The following is a 7,338-nucleotide window of genomic DNA, read 5'->3' on the forward strand; positions in this document are numbered from 1 at the left end:
GCAGCATCTCTGGAGAGAAGGAATGGGACAAGTCTGCAGAAGGGTCGAGTTTGAAGAGGATCTGCCTATCCCGCTGAGTTTCTCCAGCATACTGGAGTACAGAAATAATTTACGAGGATGTTGCCAGGACTAGAGGGTGTGAGCTACAGGGAGAGGTTGAGTAGGCTGGGACTCTATTCCATGGAGCGCAGGAGGATGAGGGGAGATCTTATAGAGGTGTAAAAAATCATGAGAGGAATAGATCGGGTAGACGCACAGAGTCTTTTACCCAGAGTAGGTACATCGAGGACCAGAGGACATAGGTTCAAGGTGAAGGGGAAAAGATTTAATTGGAATCCAAGGGGTAACTTTTTCCACACAGAGGGTGGTGGGTGTATGGAACAAGCTGCCAGAGGAGGTAGTTGAGGCTGGGACTATCCCATCGTTTAAGAAACAGCTGGACAGGTACATGGACAGGACAGGGTTGGAGGGATATGGACCGAGCGCAGGCAAGTGGGACTAGTGTAGCTGGGACATTGTTGGCCGGTGTGGGCGAGTTGGGCCGAAGGGCCTGTTTCCACACTGCATCAATCTATGACTCTTTGACTCTACTGTGTCTATCTCTGCTTCTGGATGAACTGGTTTCAGTCCAGTTTGAGGGAGCTAAGGACAGCTGATTGGGAAGCTCACTGGATGAGATGATTACAGCAAGTGAGATGGAGAGTGATACAAGGTTCCAGTGTCAACGTGTGTGTCCGGGACCGCGGTAGACATTCATAAAACCCACCATCTCATTGCCACCAATACATTGGCCAATTATTTTCCATTTAAGCGACATTCCACATACATCTGAGGCATGGCAAAATTCCTCGCTTTGCAACGATGGCTTAATCCACGCAATTCTCTTTAATGTTACAAATTATTCTCCAAAGAACTGAGGGAAATAACTGCAGATGCTGGTTCAAATCAAAGACAGACACAAAATGCTGGAGTAACTCAGCGGGTCAGGCAGCATCTCAAGAGAGAAGGAATGGGTGACGTTTCCGGTCGAGACCCTTCAGTCTGAAGAAGGGACTCGAGCCAAAACGTCACCCATTCCTTCTCTCCTGAGATGCTGCCTGACCCGCTGAGTTACTCCAGCATTTTGTGTCTGCCTCCAAAGAACTGAGGTCAAATCAGCCAAGCCAGGCACTGCTCGATCCATCACAAGTAACGACCTCCCCACCACTGAAGGTCCGTCACGGGTACTGACCTCCACACCATCGAAGGGATCTACAGGAGGCGCTGCCTCAAAAAGGCAGCCAGCATCATCAGAGACCCACACCACCCTGGCCACACTCTCACTGACCCACACCACCCTGGCCACACTCTCACTGACCCACACCACCCTGGCCACTCTCACTGACCCACACCACCCTGGCCACACTCTCACTGACCCACACCACCCTGGCCACACTCTCACTGACCCACACCACCCTGGCCACACTCTCACTGACCCACACCACCCTGGCCACACTCTCACTGACCCACACCACCCTGGCCACACTCTCACTGACCCACACCACCCTGGCCACACTCTCACTGACCCACACCACCCTGGCCACACTCTCACTGACCCACACCACCCTGGCCACACTCTCACTGACCCACACCACCCTGGCCACACACTCACTGACCCACACCACCCTGGCCACACACTCACTGACCCACACCACCCTGGCCACACTCTCACTGACCCACACCACCCTGGCCACACTCTCACTGACCCACACCACCCTGGCCACACTCTCACTGACCCACACCACCCTGGCCACACTCTCACTGACCCACACCACCCTGGCCACACTCTCACTGACCCACACCACCCTGGCCACACTCTCACTGACCCACACCACCCTGGCCACACTCTCACTGACCCACACCACCCTGGCCACACTCTCACTGACCCACACCACCCTGGCCACACTCTCACTGACCCACACCACCCTGGCCACACTCTCACTGACCCACACCACCCTGGCCACACTCTCACTGACCCACACCACCCTGGCCACACTCTCACTGACCCACACTACCCTGGCCACACTCTCACTGACCCACACCACCCTGGCCACACTCTCACTGACCCACACCACCCTGGCCACACTCTCACTGACCCACACCACCCTGGCCACACTCTCACTGACCCACACCACCCTGGCCACACTCTCACTGACCCACACCACCCTGGCCACACTCTCACTGACCCACACCACCCTGGCCACACTCTCACTGACCCACACCACCCTGGCCACACTCTCACTGACCCACACCACCCTGGCCACACTCTCACTGACCCACACCACCCTGGCCACACTCTCACTGACCCACACCACCCTGGCCACACTCTCACTGACCCACACCACCCTGGCCACACTCTCACTGACCCACACCACCCTGGCCACACTCTCACTGACCCACACCACCCTGGCCACACTCTCACTGACCCACACCACCCTGGCCACACTCTCACTGACCCACACCACCCTGGCCACACTCTCACTGACCCACACCACCCTGGCCACACACTCACTGACCCACACCACCCTGGCCACACTCTCACTGACCCACACCACCCTGGCCACACTCTCACTGACCCACACCACCCTGGCCACACTCTCATCTCGCTGCTACCATGGGGAAGAAGGTACAGGAGCCTGAAAACAGTGACCTCCATGTTCCAGAACAGCTTCTTCCCAGCAACCATCAGGCTCTTGAACACTGCACAACGCTAACCTCAGCAACCATGACTGGATTTTTAGTTGCACTACGGACTTTATTCTGCCCCTAGTATTAATTTATTGAATTTTTGGATGATATATTTATCTGTCTAGTCCTTGTGTAGATACGGAGGGGTCTGTCTGGAGATGATTCAGTCTAGTGAGTCTTTCAGATGGAAAAATGTAGATTTTCATTCCTTTGATATCTTCTGAAATTCAAAGTCAGTCTAAGGGAATTGAAATGATCCATTCACCCAATGAGGTCATAAAATCACAAGAGTCATACTGCGTTGAAACAGTCCTTCGGCCCAACTTGCCCACACCGACCAAAGTGCCCCATCTACACTAGTCCCACCTGCCTGCATTTGGCCCATATTCCCATGGCCCATATTTCCTATCCACCTACCTGACCAAATAACTTTTAAATGTTGTTATAGTTTCTACTTCAACTACCTCCTCTGGCATATCATTCCATATACCCACTTAGACCCGTATATTCCATACATACACGATGTGAAAATATTGTCCCTCAGGTCATACTAAATCTTTCTCCTCTCACCTTAAACCTATGACCTCCGGTTCTTAATTCCCCTACTCTGGGTATAAGACATTCACCCTATATCTATTCCCGGCATGATCTTATACACCTCCATAAGATCAACTCATCCTCCCTCCCTCCAAGGAGCACAATCCCAGCCGGCCCAACCATCTCCTGGAGCTCAAACCCTCAAGTCCTGGCAACATCCTCATAAATCTCTGCACTCACTTCAGCTTAACAATGTAACAAACTTAAAAGTGTGTCAGAAGGAACTGCAGATGCTGGTTTAAACCGAAGGTAGACACAAAAAGCTGGAGTAACTCAGCGGGACAGGCAGCATCTCTGGAGACAAGGAATGGGTGACGTTTCGGGTCGAGACCTTCTAACAAACTTAAAGGTTGGCACAATGGTGTGGCGGTAGAGTTGCTGCCTCACACGCCTGAGACCCGGGTTCAATCCTGACTATGGGTGCTGTCTGTACGGAGTTTGCACGTTCTCCTTGTGTCCGTGTGGGTTTTCTCCGGGTGCTCCGTTTCCTCCCACACTCCGAAGACGTGGAGATTTGTACGCCAATAGTCCCTAGTGTGTAGGATAATGTTGGTGTACGGGGTGGTTGCTGGTCGGTGCAGAATCGGTGGGTCAAAGGGATTGTTTCCACACTGTATCTCCAAAGTCAATGAAAATAAACATCCTTCCAATAGCAAGGTGATCAAAACTGAACACAATACTCCAAATGTAGCCTCACCAGTACCATGTACAACCGTAACATAACATCCCAATTTCTATACTCAATATGTGGAGGAAGGAACTGCAGATGTGCAGGAAAAAAAACTGCCAATGCTGGTTTAAATCGAAGGTAGACACAAAATGCTGGAGTAACTCAGCGGGTCAGGCAGCATCTCTAGAGAACATGGACACAGAGTGCTGGAGTAACTCAGCGGCTCAGGCAGCATCTCTGGAGAACATGGACACAGAGTGCTGGAGTAACTCAGCGGGTCAGGCAGCATCTCTGGAGAACATGGACACAGAGTGCTGGAGTAACTCAGTGGGTCAGGCAGCATCTCTGGAGAACATGGACACAGAGTGCTGGAGTAACTCAGCGGGTCAGGCAGCATCTCGGGAGAGAAGAAATGGCTAACGTCTCGGGTCGAGGCCAGGGTCAGGGTCTGAAGAAGGGTCTCGAACCGAAACGCCACCCATTCCTTTTCTCTCCCGAGATGCTGCCTGACCCGCTGAGTTACTCCAGCTTTTTTGTGTCTATCTTTCCTTCATGCTCAATACCCTGACTGACGAAGGCCAATGTTCTGAAAGGTGAAATTACTCAATGGACTATTAAAAAGCTGTCATTCGTGATGGTCTCATTATTTACCTGAGTTTCCTCGGGCAACAATTAACTGCGGGGGGAAATACTCAACAAGCTCAAAGTGTGAACTAATCTCCGGTGATTTGGCCATTTCCGACACAATGTGGCCTAACGAGAGAGGCAGGAGCAGAATAGTCATAAACACTGGAACGCTTACAGCAGCAGCAGCATGCCAGGTTTGTAAGCACAGTACCATAATAGACGATACAATAAACACACAAAAAGAAGTTCAATGAATAATAATCCCAACATAGTGCAAAAACACAACAAATCCCAAAGTCCCTACTGCAACTGAGTTGGTAGCTCGCAGTTTAGTTGGAGTTTGCAGCCTTGCCCAGGACTGACATTGAGCCCCAACATCAGTCTTACCATCTGAGCGTGGACTTACCATCTGAGCCTGCGATTCCTTGATAGACGATAGACAATAGGTGCAGGAGTAGTCCATTCGGCCCTTCGAGCCAGCACCACCATTCAATGTGATCATGGTTGATCATTCTCAATCAGTACCCCGTTCCTGCCTTCTCCCCATACCCCCTGACTCCGCTATCCTTAAGAGCTCTATCTAGCTCTCTCTAGAATGCATTCAGAGAATCGGCCGCCACTGCCTTCTGAGGCAGAGAATTCCACAGATTTACAACCCTCTGACTGATAAGGTTTTTCCTCATCTCAGTTCTAAATGGCCTACCCCTTATTCTTAAACTGTGGCCCCAGGTTCGGGACTCCCCCAACATTGGGAACATGTTTCCTGCCTCTAACGTGTCCAATCCCTTAATAATCTTATACGTTTCGATAAGATCCCCTCTCATCCTTCTAAATTCCAGTGTATACAAGCCTAGTCGCTCCAGTCTTTCAACATAATTCCTTGCCTAGGATCGATGCTCCAACCACGCGCGGCCTGCGGACTTCGACATCGAGGAGCTCGCAGTCTCGGGTTGAGACCGAGGTCGGGAAGCTCCAAAAGCCGCACGAGGTTCGACCAGCCCCGACCCAGGGGTAGATCGCCCGGCGTGGGGGAGCTGAGATTCCCCCCCGATGCAGGAGCTTGATCGCCCCGACGCGGAGGGCCCAAACGCCGGCTACGGGAGTCAAGATCGTCCCGTCAACGGAAGGCTCGAGGCCCCCGACCGCTGGAGGACAAAGAAGGGAAGAGATTGAACTTTTTTTTCGCCTTCCATCACAGTGAGGAATGTGGAGGAGTCACTGTGGGGGATGTTCATGTTGAAATGTATTTTGTGTGTCCCGTTGCTTTTTATTGGTATGACTGTACAGGAAATGAAGTTCCTCGTTTGTTGCAAAACATACTTGGCCAATAAAGTATGATTGTGAGTGGTGAATTGTGAATTGTGAATTCAAGAGCCTGATGGATGTTGGGAAGAAGCTGCTCATGAACCTGGACTTTAGGCTTCAGACTTTAGAGATACAGCGTGGAAACAGACCCTTCGGCCCACGCCAACCAGTGATCCCCGCATACCGGTACCATCCCACACACTGGGGACAGTTTACAATCTTTGTCAAAGCCAAATGAACCAGTACACCTTTGGAGTGCGGGAGGAGACCGAAGCTCCCAGAGAAAACCCACTCGGGTCACAGGGACAGCGTACAAACTCCGTAGTGTGGCGATCCCTCACCCTCAGATGGCACCTGTAGTCAGGATCCAACCTGGGCCCCTGGCGCAGGAAGGCAGCAACTCCACCGCTGGGGTTCGGAAAAAGAGACCTGGAGTAACTCAGCAGGTTCTGGACACTCTTGTCACGGGAGTTTTCAGGCTCCTGTACCTTCGCCCTGATGGTCGCAGCGAGATGAGAACATGGCCAGGGTGGTGTGGGTCAGTGAGACTGTGGCCAGGGTGGTGTGGGTCAGTGAGAGTGTGGCCAGGGTGGTGTGGGTCAGTGAGAGTGTGGCCAGGGTGGTGTGGGTCAGTGAGAGTGTGGCCAGGGTGGTGTGGGTCAGTGAGAGTGTGGCCAGGGTGGTGTGGGTCAGTGAGAGTGTGGCCAGGGTGGTGTGGGTCAGTGAGAGTGTGGCCAGGGTGGTGTGGGTCAGTGAGAGTGTGGCCAGGGTGGTGTGGGTCAGTGAGAGTGTGGCCAGGGTGGTGTGGGTCAGTGAGAGTGTGGCCAGGGTGGTGTGGGTGCCTGATGATTCTGGCTGTCTTTTTGAGGCAGCGCTTCCTGTAGGTCCCTTCGATGGTGAAGAGGTCAGTACTTGTGATGGAGCATCTCTCTCTCTCTCTCTCTCTCTCTCTCTCTCTCTCTCTCTCTCTCTCTCTCTCTCTATCTCTATCTCTATCTCTATCTCTCTCTCTATCTCTCTCTCTCTCTCTCTCTCTCTCTCTCTCTCTCTCTCTCTCTCTCTCTCTCTCTCTCTCTCTCTCTCTCTCTCTCTCCCCTCTCTCTCCCCTCTCTCTCTCTCCCTCTCTCCCCCCCCCACAAGTCAGCTCCTCAAAACCTGTATCTGTCACTGAGCTTAATGCCGAATCTTCCCGTGTGTTTTGTTTGAACAAGTTTGCGTGAAGACCCTTAGGATGATTCTTGTTCTGGTTGGAAGTCAGAGCAGGGAGACAGGCCCTACAGCTCACCGAGTCCGCGCCCGCCATCCCGCCATTCAATCATGGCTGATCTATCCTTCCCTCTCAACCCCATTCTCCTGACTTCGCCCCATAACCCCCGACACCCGGACTAATCAAGCACCTCTTCAATCTCTGC

The sequence above is a fragment of the Rhinoraja longicauda genome, chromosome 1 (genome assembly GCF_053455715.1).
Source record: "Rhinoraja longicauda isolate Sanriku21f chromosome 1, sRhiLon1.1, whole genome shotgun sequence".
NCBI lineage: Eukaryota > Metazoa > Chordata > Chondrichthyes > Rajiformes > Arhynchobatidae > Rhinoraja > Rhinoraja longicauda.